General features: G+C 45.8%; 1 protein-coding gene and 1 non-coding gene across 2 annotated transcripts in view; one reads left to right on the forward strand and one right to left on the reverse strand.

Annotated features, from left to right (window-relative positions):
- The window catches only part of Kazn (kazrin, periplakin interacting protein), a 986,632-nt gene that overhangs the window by 475,360 nt on the left and 487,679 nt on the right, over window positions 1-23,593 (forward strand). The window lies entirely within an intron of this gene.
- Trnas-acu (transfer RNA serine (anticodon ACU)) lies at window positions 7,189-7,263 on the reverse strand. Its single transcript has one exon. It is a non-coding gene; the product is annotated as a tRNA-Ser (tRNA).

Below are 23,593 nucleotides of genomic sequence, written 5' to 3' on the forward strand. Positions count from 1 at the left end.
AGTCTAGACTGATAGCCCAGCTCAAAAGTCATGTTATGAGATGCAGAAAATACAGACACAGGCAATATGGGGAGACAACTAGATGGGAGAGACCCAAAGAGTCTCCCCTGGAAAGACTTTTGCCTGAGGCTCCTCTGAAAGTACTTAGCATTTGGGAACAGTGAAAAATGGTTGGGGAAGCTAGAAGGAGGTTTACCAGTGGTGGTAGCGTGGAAGTGGCTCTTGCAAACCTAGTCTAACCCTTAGATGACGATAAGCCTGGGTACCGTTGTGATTGGCACGTCCTAAGAGGGTCAGAACTGCTCCAAGCCACTCCCACACTCGCCTGGGCACCATTGTGATTGGCACGTCCTAAGAGAGTCAGAACTACTCCAAGCCACTCCCACACTCCTGACCCACACAGACTCTAAGATCAGAACTGTTTATTATTGCACCCTACTAAGTTTTAGGATAATTTGTTAAGCGGCAGACGCTAACCAATACATCTGGCTACAATTCTTGCTTTGAGGTTTAGTTCTATAATTATAACTCTTAAGTGATTAGACTTTTAAAAATTGTTTATCTCATTAAATGGGGATTCCATAGATTAATTTCCATGACAGTGTGTAATGGACTTTAAATATTAGTCCCCTCCACATCCTCAGCTCCCTTACCTTTCCTGTTTTCCTCCCCTCTCTTTGTTCCCCTAGATAATTTTGATCCTACTTTCTTATCATTTATACATAGATGGTAGTATCTTCAACCCACAAATAAGAGAAATTGTGATGGTTTATCTTTCTGAGGCTGACTTAATTGGCTTAATATTGTTATTTTCAGTTGCACCCAATGAGGTTTAAGTTTTATTTTTTTAAAAAAAAAATCTCCAACTATGAAACATCCAGTCCAGATAAATTCACTGCTGAATTCAACCAGATTGCTACAAAAAACAAAACAAAACAAAACAAAACAAACCTAATGCCAATGCTTCTCAAACTAGTCCATAAACTACAATGGCAAGACACAATACAGTCTCTTTATCCAAAACCAGGGTTACTCTGATATCCAAACCAAGTGAAGACACAGCCAAGAAAACAATTACAGGCCAAACTTTATATGAAAAGATGGCAGACAGGTTGATGCAGATTTGGATAGAGAGTAGAAAGCTATGCCCCCTGCACACTAGCCTATGAAGTAGTGTCCTCCCGTGCAGCTTCCCTAGAAGGATAAGAGCTGTGACACCCCCAAGATCATGGTACAGATCTTGGCTTTGTTCCGGGTAACTTGGAAGAGCTTTGGAATAGCCTTGAGCAAAACAGGGTTGGTACTGACCTGTGTTCAGAGGTCAGTCCAGACGTCCAGTCCCCTGTGTCATTCACACACATGCTAGGGAACCTTTAGGCATAGAGACGATCGGCCCCGGACCTCAAGATGTCTTCTGACTTGTTTATAATGAACCACACTCAAAAAACTATCAATCCTGTTTTTCCTTGGACTCCAGCCTGGAATTCCTTCTAAAGCAGGTAGACAGCTAGGAGGAGAGCCAGCATTCTGCTCTCCATAGATGTTCAGACGAGGTGTAGGGGCCACTTCCCCCAGGCTGCAGCTGATAAGAGGCAGGGCAGCTCTCCAGCTCTTATCACCTCAGGGCCAGCTCTCCCAACGGCCTCAGGCATTGATAGGTGGGGGTGGGGGAGGTGGGGGGGATCACTTCCCTGCTCTTGCTACCTCTTGTGAGATGAGTAATGGGGGCTTGTCTCCCATGTTTACAGCGCCAGGACTGGCTCACCCACACCTCTTCAACAGGGTCAGCTCTACTGTGCTGCCCAGACGAAGTGCCAGGTTCACTTTCCTGAGGACTGCAGCTGGTATGGGGGAGGGTCAGCTCCCTCCCCCACCACGGGTGGGGGCATCCATCTCTTGCCCTCAGCACCACCTGGCAGATGAGGGGGATGCGGAGCTACGCCGCTCTCACACCCTCGGGACCATCTCAGCTGTGCCTCTGCCAACAGGATCAGCTCTACTGTGCTGCCCACCTGAGGAACAGGGTCTGCTTTCCTGACTGCTGCAGTTGGTAAAGGGAGGGTCAGCTCCCTTGTCTGTCGCAGGCAGTGAGGGACGAGGAGGAAGGGGGATGCATCTCTCCCCAGTCCATACTGCTGACGAGTAGTGGGAACAGATCTCCCATGCTCACAACTTTGGGGCTGGCTCACCTCCACCAACAAGGTTGGGTATTGTACTTCCCATGCAAGGTGCAGGGCCTGTTTCCCCAAGTGTTGCAGCTGGTAGGGACCAGGGGTAGCTCTCCAACTCTTATGACCTCAAGGCCAGCTCTTCCATCTGCCTCAGATGTTGGGGGATGGGGCATCTCTTCCCTGCCCATGCCATCACGTGACAGATGAGGGGTGGGGCTACTAGGTCTTTCATGCTTATGTTCTCAGGGTTGCAGGGTCAGTTCCCCTGGGCAGCTCAGAGGACGTACAGGGTCCACTTTCCTGAGTGTTGCATCTGGTAAAGCGGTCAGCTCCCTCTCCAGTTGGAGGAGGTGGGAGCTGGTAGGGAAGGCATCTTTCCTTCATTCCCACTACCACATCAAAGAAGAGGGAGGCAGTACCAGCTATGCTCCTCATATGCCCTCAAGCCTGGCTCACCTGCACCCTGTCTCCAGGGTCAACTCTACTGTCCTGCCCGGGTGAGGCAGAAGGCCCGTTCTGCCAAGTGCTGCACCAGTGAGGGGCTGGGTCAGGTCCCCCACCTGCTGCAGATATCAAGGGGCAAGGGGAGGAGGGAATCTTTCCCTTATCCATGCTACCACATGGCAGACAAGAGGGGTGTGACTGACTCTCCCATTCTCATAACTTCAGGGTCAGCTCGCCTCTGCCCATACCAACAGAGTCAACTCTGTTGTGCTGCCCAAGTGAGGTGTAGACCCTCTCTCCTGGGTGCATCAGCCATTGAAGGGGTGGGGCCAACTCTGTACAGCCCTATCCTTTCCATCTACATCAGCGGTGCAGGCCAAGTCATGGCCCTGATGATTGAGTTTTCAGCGAGGCTTCTGAGGTTCCTGCTCAAATCCTCATGCTTTCTCAAAAAGCTCATTGCAAGCTGAGCTGTGTCTCCACCCCTAGCCTCCATCAATCTGTCAATCCCATTCTCAGAGGCTTCTTCCTTATCACCTAGTCACATCCTGAACCACTCGCCACCTGACACACAAACAAAAGTAGCTTTCAACATACGGACGGGAGCAGGAAACCAAAATTTCAGATACATCAGAGTGTATCAGTCAGTTACACCACAGTAACAAGCAACTTCCAGAATGCTTCAAACAAACAAACAAAAAAAGACTTCATTGTTTCTTCTACTCCTTTCCTAGTGCAGGGTAGAGAAGTCTCAGCTCACCATACTAATTCTGAAACCCTGAGGAGCTGAGCCCCTACCTAGTCTTGTGACAGCACCAGATCTAGGCGAGGCTTCCAATCCACTGCCCTGGGAGAAAGGGGGTACAGCTCAAGCAGCATGAGGCCTGACCAGCTCTCCATCACTTCTTCAGTCAAAACCAGTGCCACGGCTACAGCCTCTGGCAGCAACTGAGGAAGGGGTATTCAACCTACGCCTGAAGGTGGAAGAGAACGGAGCAATCCCGAGGGCACCGGTCCAGGCTGACCTGTGTGGAAGCAGTACTATAAAGGTGTCTGCACACCAAAGGCTGCAATCATAGGAGTCATGGGACATCGTGAGGAGATGGTCTCTGGAGCTGTAATAAAAATGAACTGTACAATAACAAAGGAGGAAGGGATGGGCTGGATAGGAAGCCACCACAGGCATCCAGAAGATGATGCATTGGCCTAGGTTTCAGCACTGGCAATGAAGAGAAAAAGGGATGAGGGTGGATTAGAAGTGTTACAAATTACCTAATTAAATAATTGGAGATGTGGAAGAAGGTGTTGGTAGACACAGGAGAAGACGGATAGATTCATCCGTGGAGAGGTCATAAATAGCTATTGGATGGACGTGTGGATGGTTAGATGGATGCATGGATGCATGGAAGGATGGATTACTGATGGCTATAAATGGTGGGTGTTTAGTGAGTGTGAGGCTATTGGATGGATGGTAGATGGATTGTAAATGATAGGTATTTAGTAAGTAGAAGGGTATTGGATCTAAATAAACAAAGATAAAAAGAAAGATTACACATGCATTGCAAATGGTGAATGGTTAGTGAGAATACAGACATTTGGTGGGTAGACCTCCTTTGGGATTTTTTTAGCCGATACCCTTCTTGGCAGAAAACCCTTAAGGAACAGTTTACCCTTAGAGGCTTCACTGTCTTCAACTGAGAACTGGACTGTAAGCCATTTATTCTCTTAACGGTGTAACAAACAGAGGGGCATTGCCTTCCGAGGCGTCTTCCCAGTGCTCAGAACCCCACTATCACTGTTTATGTCCTGCATCCCACCCAGCACTTTGGAGCTTGCATAGTCCAGCCATCACTCCCCCCATGGCTCAGCTCCAACCATTCAGATTCCGACTCTGCGCCTACACACAACAAAACCAAAACGTTTCTACCGGAAGTCTGGAGGTGTCTGTTGACGGACGGAAGAGGCAATGCAGCCTGTAAAGTGCTCCGTGCTACCCAGTACCTCCATCCTCCAGCCATAATCATGAATTCCTTGTGATGGGTTTTTAATATGGGGAACATTCCTGTGAGTATTCATGAATAATTAAACTGAGCTTAAACCTAAGTTGGAAGGTGCTCATTTCGCTGGCAATGGTGTGAGGCAAAGGAGAACCCAATGGGTGTCTTTGTTACACTAAATAATTTGGGGGGAAGGATGTCCTAATTTCCATCTTCTCCATCTGAGGGAGGAAAGCTTTAATAGGCTCCTAGGTGCACCGTTCTGCCTTTGGTGGCTTTGCTCAACTTGATCAAAGAAAGAGGAGGATGGAGACAAGGCTGGCGCTGTGTGGTCCTCATTGGAGCATTTCCCGCTCTCTTCCAATGCTCCCGGAAACCCTGCAGACTAATCGGCCCCCACGATCCTGCAGAGGGTCAGCTGAGGTGTTCACAGGTCATGTGACGCGGAGACCAGAGGTGTATGCTCATATCTGATTTCAGTAGGGAGCTCTTCACAGGGCCGCCACACTGGCTGGCTGGCAGGACACCATCTCTCAGCATCGTCCATCCTGCTTATTCCTTCTCCTCCCTCCTCGTTGTGGGCAGCTATTGATCTCCGAGCAGGACTCTGCCCTTGGCCTCCACTGCTTTTGCAATTTCCTCCCCAATTTCCAAATGAACCTTATCATTCCCCTGATTGTCGAGGTTCGTCTTTGTTCTTTGGACAACAATAGATGATTCAGTAAATGGTGTGTCACAGAGCAGGAGGGACATGAGGGCGACCTTTATTAGATTGAGTTTGACTTCCCCACCTCTCTGTGGCATTGTGGAATTTATATCAGAAGACAGACAATAGGGAAGGAGCTATGTGGAGTCAAGCGCTTCCCAAAATTGTGCTAGCAATTACTTTTCTCGATACAGTAATAATGACTGATAATGATTTCCTATAAATTGTAGCCATATTAATATATCAATGAGGGTATTGTATATTCGGTTGGTTTAAAAGCTCCTGAAGAACACGCCTGACTCTTAGATCCCATCCTATCTTTCCTTCCAAATCTAAGTCTTGGTTAAGTCCCTGCCTTGTGAACGGAGAAGATGATACAGTCATCCAAAAAGGTTCTAGAAGCTTTGCCTCACCCTGTGGTATCAGGTTCCTCGCCCACTTTCTTCATCTCTTTCTCTTGTTCACTTCTCTAGGCACGGTGTCTTTATTCTTAACCCCCAACAATACCAAGCATGCCCCTGCCTCAGGTCTTTTGCACCGGTTTCCCTTCTGTCTGGGATGCTCTTTCTGAATAAACGTGACTGGCATCCTCATCTCTTTTCCATTATTCATGTCTCAGCGAAAATGTCACCAGCCTAGAAATGCTAAGATTATCTGTCCCTTGCAGTGGTGTCTCCCTCTCCTCTCTTCCTCTCTCTCTCTCTCTCTCTCTCTCTCTCTCTCTCTCTCTCTCTCTCTCTCTGTCTCTTTGTCTGTCTTTCTCTCTCTCTCTCCCTCTTTCTCTCCTCCTCCCTCCCCCCCCCCCACCTCTCCCTTCCTCCCTTATCAAATGACTTTATTTACCATGGTTCTGGGAATTGAACTGCTATCCTGATGCCCTTGTGGTTTCAAGGCAAGTACCTTTGCAGGACCTGTATGGCTGTTCACAGCCACCTGTAACTCCTGCTCCAGGAGCTCTGACACCCTCTTCAGACCTCCGAGGACACCAAGTACTCATGTAGTACATATACATACATGCAGGTAAAACACTCGTACATATCAAAATAACACTCATACGTAGAAAAGTAAGCAACTCTTCTGTCAGAAGGGCACAAGACCACTTGTCCAAGTGCCCACCAAGACAGTGAGAGTGATTCAATTTGGCAAACAACTGCCAGCAGCCCAAGAGCTGAGTCACCTTTTCCAACACAGACAAAAGGAGATGCGAATGATTGACATGCCCTGGGCATCTGTGTGGTGGTGCTGAGGAGTCACAGAAGGGCAGGGGCAGGGCTGTGCTGGCCTCTATGGATGATGCAGCCAGCCTTCCTACCTGTGCCACAGAGCAGGGAAGCTACACTGCCCCTGTGGGTACAGCCACCATGAGACAAGACTTACAGATTCCCAGTGTGACAGAAAAGCCAGCTACAGGTAAGGGCAGCTCTGTACTGTTATGCCACCAACAACACTGCATTTACTGAGCCTGCCACCCCTCGTGGGGGCCATCTGTGCCCTCAAGTTCTGAACATGCTAATGAGAGAGAGGCATTGGAATGCACAGTGGCAATAGAGTGTCCTGGAGAAATGGTGGGAAAAGAACACATTCAGAGTTTTCTCAGGTGCATAAGGGACAGTGGAAACTTTAAGAAGCTTTCATATTGACAGAAGTGCTTAAATACTCATGCATGCACAATTAGTCAGTTGTATTTCCTTGGGTTTTGTGTGTGTGTGTGTGTATTTGTGTGAGTGTGATTTTGTTTTTGTTTTTTGAGACAGGCTCTCAGGTAACCCAGGATAGCCCCTAACTTTCTATGCAGACAAGGACTGCCTTGAACATCTAATCCTCCTGCTTCACTTTTTGAACACTAGGATTACAGATCTGTACCATATGTTGTTTATATGGACCTGGGAATTGAACCCATGGCCTTTTGCATAGTAGGCAAACACTCTACCAACTGAGCTACAGCCCCAGCCAAATTTTTCTTTTATTAAAAAAAAAAAACAAAACAGAGCAAGGAGTAAGTAAACAAGTAGCTAATCAACCTTAAATGATGGAGGGGGGGTGATGGCACCAACCTCTTAAGTTCAAATCCTGCCTCTGACTTCTATGCATTGTGCCATGCCAGACAACTTTCCGGCTCGCCTAAGTTTCAGCATCTATAAAAGAGATGGGAAGAAACAAACCCCGCTTCTCAGGAGATGGAGAAGAGGAGATGAATGAGAAAATGAATGGCTTTTAAAGCCACTAGCCCCAAATAAGGACGCTTAAGGTAGATATTATTACTAGTGGCGTGGTTGTTATTGTTTCGGGTGATTAAAAAATGGCTTGGTACTGTGCTGGTTTTCTAGAAAGTTCCGTGAAGAATGAATGGCAGGTTCTGAGTTCCAGCTCCTGAACCTTGGAGGTGGGCACTGCAGTCACATTTGATCTCTAGGACATATATTGTGATGCTAAGTGTTCAGGTGGTAAAGAGGGAGATGACAGCTGTGCTGCACAGTGGGACATTTCATTTGGGGATTAATAATTTACTGAGCAGTGATGGCCATCCTCAATTGCTTAGCAAAGGAAGGGAGACCCAACCCCATATGAAAAAAATGAGAAATGGTGGCTAAGAGATAGCCCAGTTGGCAAGCTGCTTACAGAAGGAGTTTGAGCCCCAGAACACACGTTTTAAAAAGTCGTGTGGTGGCACATACCTGTAATCCCAGTGCTTGTGTAAGGGGCAGATACAAGAGCAGGGAGTATGGCAGGTTTGCTGACCAGCCTGCTCAGTCAAAGCAATGAGCTCCAGGTATAGCCAGAACCCTCTTTGAAAGTAAAATTAAATGGAGAGCAATTGAGACAGACACCAGACAGACAGCCTTTGACCTCCACACCTGCACAGGTACATATACTACATACACACACACACACACACACACACACACACACACACAAGATAGGTAGGTAGGTGGATAGACGATAGATAGAAAGATTAGATACATACATACATACATATACACAGATAGGTAAGAGATGGATAGACAATAGATAGAAAGATATAGATAGATAGATAGATAGATAGATAGATACATACATACATACATACATACATACACACACACAAGATAGGTAGGTAGGTGGATAGACGATAGATAGAAAGATTAGATACATACATACATACATACACACAGATAGGTAAGAGATGGATAGACAATAGATAGAAAGATATAGATAGATAGATAGATACATACATACACACACATACATACATGATAGATAAACAAGGTAGATGGCTCCTGACAATCAACAATTGAAGCTGTTCACTAGCATCCTTGCACAAATATACCCATGTCCCCAAGACATTCAAATGCACCTGCATAAATACTAATGTGTACATATACATGTGCACATGCAAGCATAAAAAATGGGAACTGAATATACAAAGCAACTAGAAACTGAAGAGAAAGAGGGGAAGCCAGAGATGTGCTTAAATGGTGAGATGAGGGCCAGAGCAAAGGAGGCTGGGGGATGCCTGTGAATTGATCCTGACTCCTGCCTGTCTGGGGAATGTTCTAGAACTCTAGAACCCCAGGTTAGAGCCCTATGGATCTGCAAGTCAGTTAGTCAAGATCTACATAAAACTGGCGATACAGGAGAAAATTACATGTTCTTGGTGGGAAAGTGCAGGCAGATGGGTTAAGACAGATGATGTGGGATTCTCCTCTGTATATTGTGAATATGTTTTATTACCATTGGTCAATAAAGAAGCTGCTCTGGCCTATGGCAGGGTCAGAATATAGCAAGGTGAAAAATCCAAGCAGAGATAGAAGTGGAAAGAAGGTGGCATCAGGGAGGCACCATGTAGCTGTCAAAGGAGAAAGATGCCAGAATCCTTACCAGTAAGTCACAGTCTTGTGGTGATACACAGATGAAATAGAAATGGGTTAATTTAAGACGTAAGAACTAGCTAGGAATACACCTAAGCCATCGGTCTAATAGTGTTGTAATTAAAATCATATCTGTTTGACTATTTGGGTCTGGGAGACCAGGAAACAAAAGTGCAGACTCCACTTAGAGTCAAATGTGTCGCTTTCTGAAGTGACAGGATGGTACTAGGCTTCATCAAAGCTCCAGGAAGGTAGCCAGAGAACTTGCAAGTGATGATTGATTGGTGCCTCAGGGAGGGAAGACTTTCTGAGCAATGGTGGGGGACCACACAGAAAGAAGCCAGACCCAGGAGGGCCATTCACCAAGTAACAGTTTCACCCTTCTCTCTCCCAGCCCCCAACCCTAACTTCCAGCCAGAGACAAAATGGCAATGCCAACAGGGCAACCAGGGCTCAGAGGAAAAACTGGTCCATTTGTAGATACACAGGTTGTGCATCTTCCAGGCACTCAGCACCCAAATAAAAGCAGAGGGCCTAGGGAAGTCTCTGAATAGATTTTCTGGTAGATATGGTGGATGCTTTGGAGTCCACCCTCTGGGCTATGCTCACCTCTGTGGCTCTTTCTCCTCCAATTCCTCCCATTAGGTACTTAGCTTCTCACACCTTCTAGGAAACAGATAGGAGAATGGCTCTCCATGCTGAGCTTGACAGTCCCAGAAAGCATCCCCCATGGGTTAATATCACCAGAAAGGGAAGGAGTTGGGAGAGGCCTTAGCAGGAAGGCATTGGGGGTCTTTGTGGAGCCGTGTTTAGTCATGGCGGTCAAGAGGAATGAATATTTTTCTTAGTCAGTACCTGGCAGGAACTCCAGTGGCTTGCAGAAAGGCAAAACAGAGGGCTGCATTTGTGTTGTGTTGTGCATGTGGTGTGTGTGTGTGTGTGTGTGTGTGTGTGTGTAACATGCACGCCACACCGCATTAGAGGTCAGAGGAGAGCCTATAGAGTTGGTCCTTGCCTTCCACTATGTTGCTACAAGGTCTCTCATTCATTGCTAAACCAGGCTAGCTGGTCTAAGGGCACCTCAAGATTCTCCTGTCTCTGCATCCACCTCCCAGTGGGCAAGCACTGTACACTTGCTTCCATGGGGCTTCCAGGGCCATGGATGCTCTAGGGTCCTCGGGATCTGTACGCAAGTCATCAGGTTTGTGTGGCGAGAATTTCACCCACTGAATCATCTCCCCAGCCTAGAGTCTGTTTATGTGTGCAGTGAGCAAGTGGTTTCCATGTGCCCTGAGTCAGTAGGAGCTGATGGAAGTCGATGATCAAGGTCATGGACTCTGGCATCTGGCCACCTGAATTAATATTATGTACTGCTAAGCAAGGATCCTTGGGCAAGTGCATAACCTTCTTGGCCTTTAGTTTCCTCTTTATAAAGTTGGGTCCAGTTTCTGCATATGGAGCTAGCCTGAGGCTTCACTGGATGAGTGCACACCAACCCCACTAAGCTTTGCTCCCAGCCTGCCTACATGCCAAGGCCTCTGTAAACAGGGGGTGCTTTCCTCCTGATTTTGTTTCCATTCAAGTTTACACTTCAGTTGTTCAATGCAAGACCTCAGATTTGGTTTCTCTTCCAATAATGAAAGCCACCCAAACCCCGGGCCACTTTCCAGCAAAGAAGATTTAACATGAAAATTTTAATATTGGGAGGATAGATGGGAGAATGAATGTGAGAATACATGGTGGAGTGGGCGAATGGATGGATGGGTGGATGGATGGATGGATGGGTGGGTGGATGGATGGATGGATGGGTGGGTGGATGGATGGATGGGTGGGTGGATGGATGGGTGGATGGGTGGGTGGATGGATGGGTGGATGGATGGGTGGATGGATGGATGGATGGGTGGATGGATGGATGGTTAAGTAGGAGTATGGATGGGTGGACAGGTAGGTGGATGGCTAGATAGATAGATAGATAGATAGATAGATAGATAGATAGATAGATAGATAGATAGATATGGGGTGGATGATGGATAGAATGATGGATGAAGGCCTACAGCATCAGGGAACACTCATGGCATCATATGTTAACCAATCAAGGATAGAACCAAAGAGCAACTCGTTTGTAGCAGCCATTCTGTGATATGTATCTATCTTTGGGGTTTGGTGGTGTAGTTTGCAAAGGGAAAAGCTCTAACCTCCATGATGTTCTCTTCACTCTGATAATAGTGTGAGAGGAGATGCAGGGACGATTTATCCAGCTTCTGCCTGTTCCGCCTTGGCTGTCATAACCTGGCCAGCGTGTGCCACCACAAGGCAGAGGTCAGGAAAAGGAGCAGGAACCCCCAACCCTGGCCCACGTGCCAAGAGCAAAGGATGCAAACTTGTATAGCAGAAGGTTTAAATCCAGGAAAGGGTAAAGAATTGGGGGCATCTGTCAATCAAACTATCACAAATCAGAAAGGGGTGAGCAGTACTGATTGCAGGGGAGGACAGAGGAAAATTACAAGAGCATCAAATCCACTGAAAGGAAGGCCAAGAAAACTCATAAAATAGAGCTTGAAGTTATTAAATGAACCCTTCGTGTGTGTGTGTGTGTGTGTGTGTGTGTGTGTGTGTGTGTGTGTGTGATGTGTGTACATGTGTGGGTATATACATGTGGGGGGAATATGAATGTTCATATACGTGTATACATATATGTATGTGTGAATGAGTACCTGCATGTGTGTACATAGAAGCCAGAACACACTGAGTGTGTTCCTCAATCTCTCTCTATCTTATTTTTTTGAGGTAGGGTCTCTCACTGAGCCTGGATCTCATTGATTCACCTTGGCTGGCTGACCAATGAGATCTCACCTCTGTTCCCCTGTGTTGTTGGTATTATAGTGACACACTTCCACACATGCGTGGTGAAGTTTCAAACTCAGGTTCTGATGCTTGTATAGCAAGCATTTTCCCAGTCTTCTTAATCCCAAATGATATAATCCTTGTACAAACATTTTTTTTTTCTGGTTAGGTTTTGTCGAGACAGAGTTTCTTGTTGTCCAGGCTGGCCTCTAACTCATCACGTAGCCCAAGCTGCCCTCCAAGTTCTGATCCTTATATCTACCTCACAAGTAGCATGACTGTAGGCATGTACCACCAGGTATGGATCCTTTTATAACCTTTTTTTCCTTTACATTTAGGGATGCATAGGATGTCCCAGTCTACTCTAAACTTGGGTCTTAAAATCTCTCCAAGTGTCTAGTCTCACTTACTTTAAATAAACCCATGACTTAGCAGTCATTTTACCCCATGACCTTAATCTCCCAGGAAATAGATATCCGTGTGAAAACTAATGAGAATACCTTTAAAGAAATTAAACTTCTTCCTCATTTCCACTAGATGTGACTCTAATTCGTAGATGAAAGCCTGAGAGCACTCTCTGTCATTCCACGAAGTCTCTACTGAGACCTACCAGGAAGATCACAAATGAAATTATCTTCAGCGTGATGGGGTCCCACATTCCCACTAGCCACACTGCTGGCTGAAATCCTCGTGCCTACTCTAGGTAGACTCCAAGATGACAAACTGAAGATGGAAAGTGAGGCTCCATAATGAGAATTTAGAGCTCTCGTTGATCCTGCCTGACTCTACATTCCTCATACCAAAGCCATCTCAGGAACACCCTTCCCGGCCCCCCTGTTGTTTTATAAGCATAGTCAGCCACTTTAATAGCCTGCGCATTTAAGATCCATAAAAGATAATGCACAGTGAAGATGCTCGAGGTAGATAGACTGGACAGAAAGTCCTTCTGATAATCAATTCCTAACTGGGTAATAGGAGTTGACACCACACCACTGTCGCTCCCAAATGGGCAGGAGAGTCTGTCCTTTGTCTTTCCCGATGAACTCCACAGTCCAGCCTGGCTGGTTCCAGAACACTGACCACTGGGAAATACTGGGCACCATATGTCTGTTAACAAGGCCATCTGTTTGACCTCAAGCCTAAATTCCTTGGTAGCTCCCTATAAATTATGGGTTCTGTCACTTAATTCAAACCAATTCTTCACATTCCATGTGGTTTTGCTTATGGCCAAGTTCAACAAAGAAATCTACCCACTGTGTGCATGTTCAGGAGAAACAGAACTTTTAATTTTTCCTTTTCAGGGGGTTTCTGAAATGATGTAGCTAAGAGTTTAAACCCTAACAGCCATCGTGATGAGTTCGCTTATGGCTCATAAGGATACCAGTGCTCAATCAAGAGAGTTCATCATTTTCTTCTAGTCACGATAGATGCTTAGACCACCTCCTTATTTATGTGTTTGTTTACTTATTTAGTGTGTGTATATATGTGTGTATGAAGAGTACATGTATGGGCACTCATTACAGGAAACGTGTGTGGAGGTCAGAAGACAACTTTGTGGAGTTGGTTTCCTCCTTCCATCTTTACATGGGTTCTGGGGAGTAAACTCAAGTTATCCGATTTGCAAGGCAAGCACCTTTAATCCACTGTGGTGATTTGAACTGATATGGCCTCATAGACTTATGTATTTGAGTACTTGGCCCATAGGGAATGGCATTTTAAGGAGGTGTAGCCTTGATGGAGTGGGTATGGCATTATTGGAGGAAGTGTGTCACTGTGGAGGCAGACTTTGAGGTCTCCTATATTCAGGCTATGCCTGGTGTGGCACACAGTTGCTTCTGCAGCCTGCAGACCAAGATATAGAACTCTCCGCTCCTTCTCCAGCACCATGCCTGCTTTCATGCTGCCATGTCCTGCCATGACGATAGTGGACTAAGCCTCTGAACCGCTAAGTCAGTCCCAATTAAATCTTTTCCTGTGGAAGCATTTCCATGGTCATGGTGTCTCTTCACAGTAATAGAAACCCTAACTGAAACACCCACGGAGTCATTTTACCAGCCCAACCTCCTTATTTCCTAATTCCCTTGACCAGATTCTTTGGGACACTATCATAAAGGAAAGAGTAGATGCTGTCACAGTAAGGTTCCCTATGTCTAAACAAAAGATCAAGGTTGAACTACACGGTGAGTATGACAGCCATGGATACATAGCAAGACCCTGTTCAAAGAATACCACACAGACAGAGGAGGTATCTTAGTTAGCATTTCTATTGTTATGAAGAGGCACCATGACCATGGCAACTTTTACAAGGAAAAACATTTAAATGGGGTGTCTCACTTACAGTTTCAGTTTCCATTTTTGACAAGGCCGGGAGCATGGTAGTATGCAGGCAGATGTGGCAAAGTAGCTGAGAGTCCTACAATCTGCAGGCAACAGGAAAATGGTCTGAGTGCCACACTGAGGGAATCTTTGTTGTGGGACCATGGTCGCGTACCCTGTAAAGATTTGTCACTTATATTGCTATAGTAAAATACTGATTGGCCAGTAGCCAGGCAGGAAGTATAGGCAGGGAGACCAGAACAGGAGAATTCTGGGAAGAGGAAAGCATCAGTCTGCAGTCATCACCCATACCAAGGGGAAGAAAGATGAAAATGCCTCACTGGAATTATGAGCTAATTTAAGATGTAAGAGTCAATAAGAAGCTTGAGCTAATAGACCAGCCAGTTTATAGTTAATGTAGACCTCTGTGTGTTTCTTTGGGACTGATGGCTGCAGAACCAGGAGGGACAAAAACTTCTGTTAACAAAGCTTGAGCAGAAAAACCTCAAAGCCTGCCCCCACAGTGACACACTTCTTCCAACAAGGCCACACCTACTTCAACAAGGCCACACCTACTTCAACAAGGCCACACCTCCCAATTGTGCCACTCCCTATGGGGGTCAATTACATTCAAACTACTACAGGAGGTGTCTTTAAAATGCTCGTCACGGGAGCTTTCATTTCTCCACATGCACGTAAAAGGTTGAATTCAGTGCTGCATGCCTGGAATCCTAGGACTGGGGAGATGGAAATAGTATGGTACTCAATGAGCAGTCCTGAACTCACTGGCCAGCCAGTCTGGCTTTAGGCTCAATGAGAGACCCTGTCTTAGATAGCAAGGTGGAAAATGATTAATGAGGACCCTTGATGTCAACTTCTGTCCTCCAAACAAATGCACATACATGCATGTATGCGTACACACAGACACACACAGAGACAGACACAGAGAAAAGTGGGGGAGGGAGAAAAACAGAAAGAAAGCCCAAAAGCCCCACTTTTAAGTCAAAGCTATTCATAATCACTTTATTCGGTTATTGACATCACTCATTCTCCTGGGAAAACCTCCATTCACCCACCCCCTTTCCCAGTTCAGCCTCATGCCTCAAAGTGACCAGAGGAACAGACTGCCACGCTGACACCATATACTCCCCCATTCATGCAAAGAGTAGCAGGTAGTGGCTTTGGCCAGAGAACTGTGTATCTTCAACTGGAAGGAACAAGCATGGTTGGTTCTGCTGATCCCTTTGATCTTGGCCAAATTGAGCTCCTTTGATAAGGTTTTGCTTATGTCTCTGCTCCTTCGTCCGAAAGAATGGAGATCCCTCTTTTTGCTCATTGAGACCTCTTTATGCAAAGACAAAATTTACACTTTTCTGCATCAGTTATGCTTTTAAATTTTCTTCATGGTTTTCCTTCTGAAGAAGACATTTTTCACTTCCATACAGCCAACTCAGTCACACATTTTTAACTTATTTTCATGGTGTATTTATTTAGAATGTTTGGAGGAGTTTGTAGTGAGGAAGCTAGCCAACTATACTGGAGGTTCTTTTTGTTATACTTTTGTGACTGGTTCTTTTTGAATGAGTCAAAATTTAGTGTCAATTTTATGAATGAATTTTACTATAAAATGTTTATAATTTTTAAAATTCAGAGCTAGAGAGGTGTTTCACTCAATAGTTATGAACACTGGCTGCTTTTCCAGAGAACCAGTTTGCTTCTCAGCACTCACATGTGGTTCACAACCATGTATACTATAATTCTACAGGATCTGATGCCCTCTCTGACCTCTGTAGGCACCAGGCACATATGTGCTTATACATACATCCATGGAGGCAAAATAGTCATACCATATATATGTATATATTTATAATAAACAAATCTAAAGATAAATAAATTTAACTTAAAATTCTTTTTACATTAAAATCTCAGTATAAAAAAATGCAAATGAAAAAAATCAGACAGCAAAGTTAGCCAGCCCCAAAGACTGTATATCTCAATGAACTTCTATGCAGTTAGCATAGCCATTCTGAAGGCTATCAGGTAGCCCAGGCTGGCCTCATTATATAAACAAAGATGAGAGGATTACCTTGATTATAATCCTCCTGCCTCTACTTCTTAGTGTTACCCCACCTCGTCGGGGTATGTGTAGCTCAGCTCTCTCTCTTTCATACAGTCTAGCAGGCCAGAGAATGGTGTTTCCCATAGTTAGGGTGGCTCCTCCCACCCCAGTTAACCTAATCTAGAAGCTTCCCCATAATCACGACCAGAGATCTGACTCCAGGTTAATTCTGCCCCCTGTCAAGTTGGCAATCAATATAAGTCAAGGGCTTTATCTGTCAAATTGTCAAGATTGGAAAGACACCAAACGTTGAGGGTCCCTTACCCTACCTCTTTTAGGTCTCTGGATGGTTTTAACTGTGCAATTGTTTGGCTGTGAACTGTCTCCCCAAAAGGCCATGTGTTGAAGCCTTGATTCCACAGCTGGTGGTTCTAATGAGGGGTAACAGAACTGTGAATATTCTAACGTCAACAAAAGACTAGTCCATTGATGGGTGGAGCCCATCACTGGGTGGGCTGTGAGGAGATGGGCCTAATTGAAAGAAATGGGTCCTGGGGTCTGACTCTGATGGTACCACTTTGTTTCTGTCTGTTTCCCAACTGCCACAAAGTGCCACCTTCCTCCTCAAGAGCAATTTGATTACAGACACCAAGGACTTAAAGCAAGTTTACCCTCAGACAAACCCATCCATTGTCTGATTCCGATGTAACTCCAGAACTAACATTTTGGGAACTACTTCTGCAACTCTCTTGATGCGGGAGAATTGTCTGTCCCACAACACTCTCTTGCTTACTTGGTCTCCCTGACTGATTCTTTCAAATAAATGTTTGCATTATTTGGTCACATTTCAAGAGAAAACGAACCTGAAGGCCGTGGTTGGAGAGGATCAGTTCATTGGAGGGGAATCGGCATTTCACAAACTTCTTCAGATCTTTTCTTCTTCTAGAAAGCTGCTTGGCTCTCTTATTTGCTCAAACATTACTTTATTCTCCTCAAAAATATTTTCAGTAACCATTGCCTTCTATCTGTTGTATATATACTCTACCTACTTTCTTAAACGGTGATTACCTGAGAGGCTTTCCGATCACTCTCAACACTGCCAGGGAGCCTTGGAGTCTCTTGGTTACAGGGGAAACACTTCCATGGCCACCAAGGAGTGTGACTGTCCCATATTGATTAACCAGACTTAGCTAATGTTTCCAGAGAGATTTTCTCCATCCTTCAATTAGGAATAGGTGCTGCATCTTACCTGACACATTGCCTGTGCTAGCCATTTATAAATTCTGCCTGATTATACCCCTTATCTATGTAAAAGTCCCCTCTTTATTCTATTTAATAACTCCTTCACCCTCTGAGTCCTGCCTTGTCTGAAGTAGATCCTGCCACCCCTAAGACTAAAACAAAACCAAATCCTTCAGTTTGTATTACCTGCTAATCTTTTTGGCTATCTCTCCATCTTAATCTTTCCAGAGTGTGGATTTTCAGCATCTTACCCAGTCAGACATCTGATAAACGTTGGGCACACATTCCACATCTACTTCCTATCAAATATTTGCTTAAATCCCTGGGATACAAAGATGAGAAAGAAGATGAAATCTTCTAGAATAGTGTTTCTCAACCTTCCCAATGCTGTGACCCTTTAACATAGTTCCTCATGTTGTGGTGACCCCAAACCATAAATGCATTTTCCTTGCTACTTCATATCTGTAATTTTTGTTATGAATTACAATTAAAATATTTGATATGCAAGACATCTATTTTGTGACTCCAAAGTGGTGGTGACCAACAGTCTGAGAACCACTGTTTTAAGGGATTGTGGATCCGAGGATGAAACTGGGGGCTGCTGTGGACGAGTCTGGGCAGATTTAGTTCCTAGACTCACAGAAACACCATCAGGCAGGATGTACACAAGATAACTCAAGATTCACTTAGGTCACAGGGCTGGGTGCTTCAGGGTCCAGACAGCTCTGGGACCCCACAAAATTTAGGGAGTTCACACTAGGGCACCACTAGAAGTTCATCAAACTAGCTGATTCCCCTTTACTCTGTCTCCCTTTCCACCTTAGCGTTTCTGCCTGTTCATGGCTTCTGTTCCACTCTTTTCGTTTGTTTGTTTGTTTGTTTGTTTTGTTTTGTTTTGTTTTGTTTTTCTGTCACTAAAGTGACTTTTCAACATTGAATCTGTGTCCAGAGCCATTCTAGGGGTTGGGAAGCCAACAAGCAAGGAGGTGTAGGAAGTAACCACCATCATGGAGACTTGTGCAGGATGGGAAACAGACAGAAAAGAACACAGAACCACTTCAAAGGGTGGCAAACATCAGTGTATTGGTCTGTGTGATGCATCCCCATTAACCTCAGAAGGAAACACAAAGTTCTCCCATAAACTGTAGGCCTCTCTTGGTCACACAGGTGTAAGCATGAATGCACCCCTCACACCACCATCAATACTACTACCACTATCACCATCACCACCTCCACCACCATCACCACCTCCACCATCATCACAATCACCACCTCCACCACCTCCACCACCATCACCACCTCCACCTCCATCACCACCTCCACCACCATCACCATCACCACCATCATCTCCACCACCATCACCACCTTCACCACCATCTCCACCACTACCACCTCCAATACCACCATCACATCCACCATCATTACCATGCCCACTGTTACCACCACCACATCACCTCCAACACCACCCCCAACACCACCATCACATTCACCACTACCATTACCTCCGACACTGCCATCACCACCTCTCCTATCACCACTGTCTCCGTTACCATCACCACCACCATCGCCTCTACCACTTCAGCAATCCTCCTTCTGCCTTGCTCTATAAGCTCCAACACCTGATCCCCCAACACTATAAATAGGCAACATCTTCTGTCTGCCTGGATGCTCTTCCCTGACAGATGGCCACAAAGCTTTCTTACAACCTCTTTCGGGTCTGCTTCAAGGCCACTTCATCCAGGTGGCCTTCAGTTTCCCTCCCCGATAAGGCTTTAGTCCCGCCCTTCACCACCACCCCTAAAGTCGTTTTCTTGTTTCTTTTATCTCACAGCTCTTAGTTCTTTTCATCACCTGATGGGAATTGTACATTCATTCACCTGTGTCTTTATTGTCTTTTCAGGCCATACCTTAGAACCCAGGGAATATAGGGAATGAGGTCAGCAAAACTAAATGCTTTTTAATTATTTGAGTTCCACGAGTCTGTGGGGACCAAGGACAAGATATGATGGCTCGAGTGTGACATGCTCTCCCCTTCATTTCGTGTGTTTGAGTGTTTTATTTCCTTATAGGAGAGGTTGTAAACCTTTGCAAACTGCAGTCTGGCTAGCAGAAGTAGCTTGCTGGGGTAGGCTGACTGTAGTATCTGCTTCTGGTGCTGGCCTGAGCCCTCTGCTTCTCGGATCATTAAAATGTGAGAAGTGACAGTTGTAGGTCCCACCTACCTAGCCACTGTGCCATGATGAACTGTATCCTTCAAACTATGAGCCCAAATATCCCCACATTGCTTTTTTTATTTATTTGTTTGTTTGTGTGTGTGTGTGTGTGTGTGTGTGTTTTGCCTGCATGTGTGTACGTACAATACACATATTCCTTGTGTCTGTGGATCTCAGGAGAGGGTGTCAGATGCCCTGAAACTGGAGTTATGGATGGTTGTGAGCTGCCACGTGAGTGCTGGGAACTGACCCTGGAGCCTTGGCGAGAGTAGCCAGTGCTTTTAACCACTGAACCATCTCTCCAGCCCCAACCTCTCTTCCCACATAAATAAAATTAATAGGTGCTCCAAGAGTGATGGATGAAATAAGGAAGGAAGAAGGGCATGGAAGAAGAGGAGGGCGTTGTGCAGAATGGCATGGGTGGGAAGGACTCTCCAAAAGTCGAATGGGAAGACCCTAAAGTATAAAGAAGGGAGTGGCCTCAGCTGTTCTGTTTCCCCTTTCTCTCTCAAACTCACCCCTCAGACTGTACCTCCCTCTTCTGTACAGAGTACAGGGTGGGCTAAGAACGGGAGGAAGCCCCACTCCATTCCTCACAGTGCGTTTGATCCCATTGTATTTCAAACCCCACATTTCTGTAGTTTTCAATTTGTCTTATGACTTAGGTCCTCCCCCAAATGTGTTGGAGAACTATAGCCCATTCCTGCCTCTTGCCTGAAGCATCACATCAAACTTCAGGGTGCTCCCCACCATCTCCTCCAACTCGGAGGAAGTGTTTCACAGCCCCACACCCATCTGCCCACTGTCCTCAGAGATGCTCTCCCTGCTCCCAGCTCTGGGAGTTCTTCCCAGGTTCACATCCAGGTCGTCCATTTTGTCCTCTGCAACGCTGACTCTGTCTTTTTCACAAGGGTTTTACTTCTGTTCCCGTGACCCTGGTTTCTTCTAGAACTTCCTTGTCTACTCAGTCCCTATTTCTAGGCTGGGTTTCTGCCTAGAGAGGTTCTCTTTTCTCAACCACCTACTTTCTGAAGACCTCCATCCACCCCAACCCCTACCCCCGCTGTCACCCAGGCTGTCTTCAAGCATTGCCCACCAAACCAGTCTTCTGCTTCCTCGAGTGAGCTGTTTTCAGAATGTGTATTTCCCCTGAGCATGAGGGACACTACGTTTGCTCTTGTATCTGGTGCCTGCTGCCTGCCTCAGCACAAAGACAGCACCTAGGGAGCCTCTGCCCCAGTGACAGGAGAATCAAAGGTGGAAAACAAGCGTATTGAGAGCCGTGGCTATGATTTGTGCAGGGCGACGGGAGAGCGCAGAGAAAGAGAACAGAGCCTTGTCTAGGACGGAGCTGAAACAAGGAACGCCCCCCTCTTTCTCACACACACACACACACACACACACACACACACACACACTCACCTTTCTCTGAAGCATTGTCTTTTCTCATAGACTGTCTTATTGACTGGCTTCTCTCCCCTCCCCCATGTTGGTCATTGTCAATGAACCATTGAAACAGCTGTCTTTTATAGTGATGGATGGACTACCTCCCTCCCTTCAGGGCAGTTACTGTCCACACGAGTGTTGTGCACACCCTCTTCTAAGTCTACAGAGAGGTGACAGGCTGGTAGACCCGGCACCCAACTCAGCCCACACTGTGACAAGGCCCAGGAGTCACACGCCACTTTCCTAGCGTGAGGGGAAGGTCATCACAGGAGCCAAGCCATGGTGTCCAGGCAAAGCCCAAATCCCAAGCAGACCTCGTTCCTAGAACCTTTATGGAGTAAACGAGCCTGGAGTAGCTAATTCCTTTCAAGGTGTGCCCTCTCCCACTCCAGATCAAAGAGCCTTTGGTACCGTTCATGGACTGCTACCAGGGCCTGGTGAATTTCTAACGCTGCAGGCACTGGTGTAAACAGTCTGGGAAAGGAGAGAGGAACCATCTCCACAACACACCTACCAAAGCAGGGTGCTCAGAAGAACAGCACTGAGTCTATGGAAGAAGAAACAAAACTCACGCCTTGAAGGAGGGAGGCAGAATGAAATGCAGGCTGCCAAGGAAGGACACAGCGGGTTCCAGGGGGTTCAGATAAATATTTAAACTCATTAGGAATTACGAGTCTCCTGGAAGGGGATGCATCATTAATTCCTGGGCAGGCAGGTTAACAATGAGCTGGAACAGAGCTGGTCTCTTGAATTATTCTTTTAATGGAGTTCCCAGGTTAAAGTAGATTTCATTTAAGGTCAATCAATACGTGATTTTATCCAGGCTTGGTGATTAACACAAAACCATAAAGAAGTCCGGTGACAGTCATCATTTTGACTCAATCAAACCTTCCCTTAGGCCTAGAAAGCATGGGGTGAGGGCTGTAACCATAGATCAAAGCTGGGACCCCAGTGGGAGAGCTCCCCATCACCCCCAAGCAAGTGCTAAACACCCCCTCCCCCAGTTAATTGGTTCAGTCCACACCCCCAGGCAAAGGGAAGAAATTCAGGCTCCTTCCCTTCCAGAACATGAGGCTTACTAGAATAATTTAAAATAATGGTGTAGATTCCGTTTATTTCTTGAATTCCCAATGATTGGTCACAGTGAATTAGTGGGAGTCAGAATTTTCGTTTGACAGAAGTGATTACACCAGGCCCCTGCCAGACTCCTGCTCTCCCTAACTCTCTCCTTTATTGGAAGTGGCCTCGGGGAAACGGGAGGAAATGAGAAGCCTGAGACCATGTATCTCGGTGATCCACCATTGACTCAGTTAGGAAATTAGGGGTGGAAGGAGGCGGCTAGAAAATGAAATTGCCTCCAGGTCTTGAAAATTCATTCAAGTGCCTTCAACACGCATCCAGGCATAGTGGCATTCCTCGGAAGAGGGGCTCCTTGCCCGTCATTAGTCTTCGGGGAATCGGCATACACAATGTTCTTCCTGAATGGAGTGGGTCCTTGGGAGTGAAGTATTACATCTTTCTTTCCTTATGTGTATTTTTTCCCTTTTCTTAATAGTCCAGGACTCTTTCCTAAATGCAGGTTTTACCTGATTGAGCATTTTGAGTTGATTAGAGAGGATTTTCCAAGGCTTGCCATTTATTCTTACAGTCTGGCTTTTCACTGAGTCCAGAGTATGAAGAAGAGAGATTCTTTCTGCCATGCGGTTATTTTTAATAAATCGGATTTTCAAAAGGCTTGCTAGCTACCAGTTTCTCTCTCTCTCTCTCTCTCTCTCTCTCTCTCTCTCTTTCTCTTTTTCTTCCTCCCTCCCTTCCTCTCCCCCCCCCCCGCCTTAAACTCTGCTAAGGTATCTATCTATCTATGTTTAAAAAATTAAATTCCTGCTATAAATGTGACAAGAAGAAAAAAATAATTGCCACATCTCTCTTCTTTGCTGATGAAGAATCAAAGTAGGAATAAGAAATGTTTGAAACAAAGCGGAAAACAGTACGAAGGCAAGTGGGAAAAATCTACACAGGAACACGAATGGGCTCTTCCAGTTGACGTTCCTTTCTTAAATGTCAACGCTGGTGCCAAGAGGCCAGAGATTCGGTGGAACCCTTGATGTGTGTTATTTTCCCCAAGACTGGGAGAGAAGGTTTTCTCTTGGTAGCCAAGAACAGCTTCTTGAAAGACTTATTATCACTCTCAAAAGGGCATTTGATCACCTTGTTCTTTGCATCTATTTAAATGGTACACAAGGGAACACAGCCATGGAAACAGAGGTTTGGGCCGGGTCCCTTTCAATTTGGGGCTCTAAAAAGGAA

This window comes from Myodes glareolus, chromosome 6 (genome assembly GCF_982192425.1).
Source record: "Myodes glareolus chromosome 6, mMyoGla1.1, whole genome shotgun sequence".
Lineage (NCBI taxonomy): Eukaryota > Metazoa > Chordata > Mammalia > Rodentia > Cricetidae > Myodes > Myodes glareolus.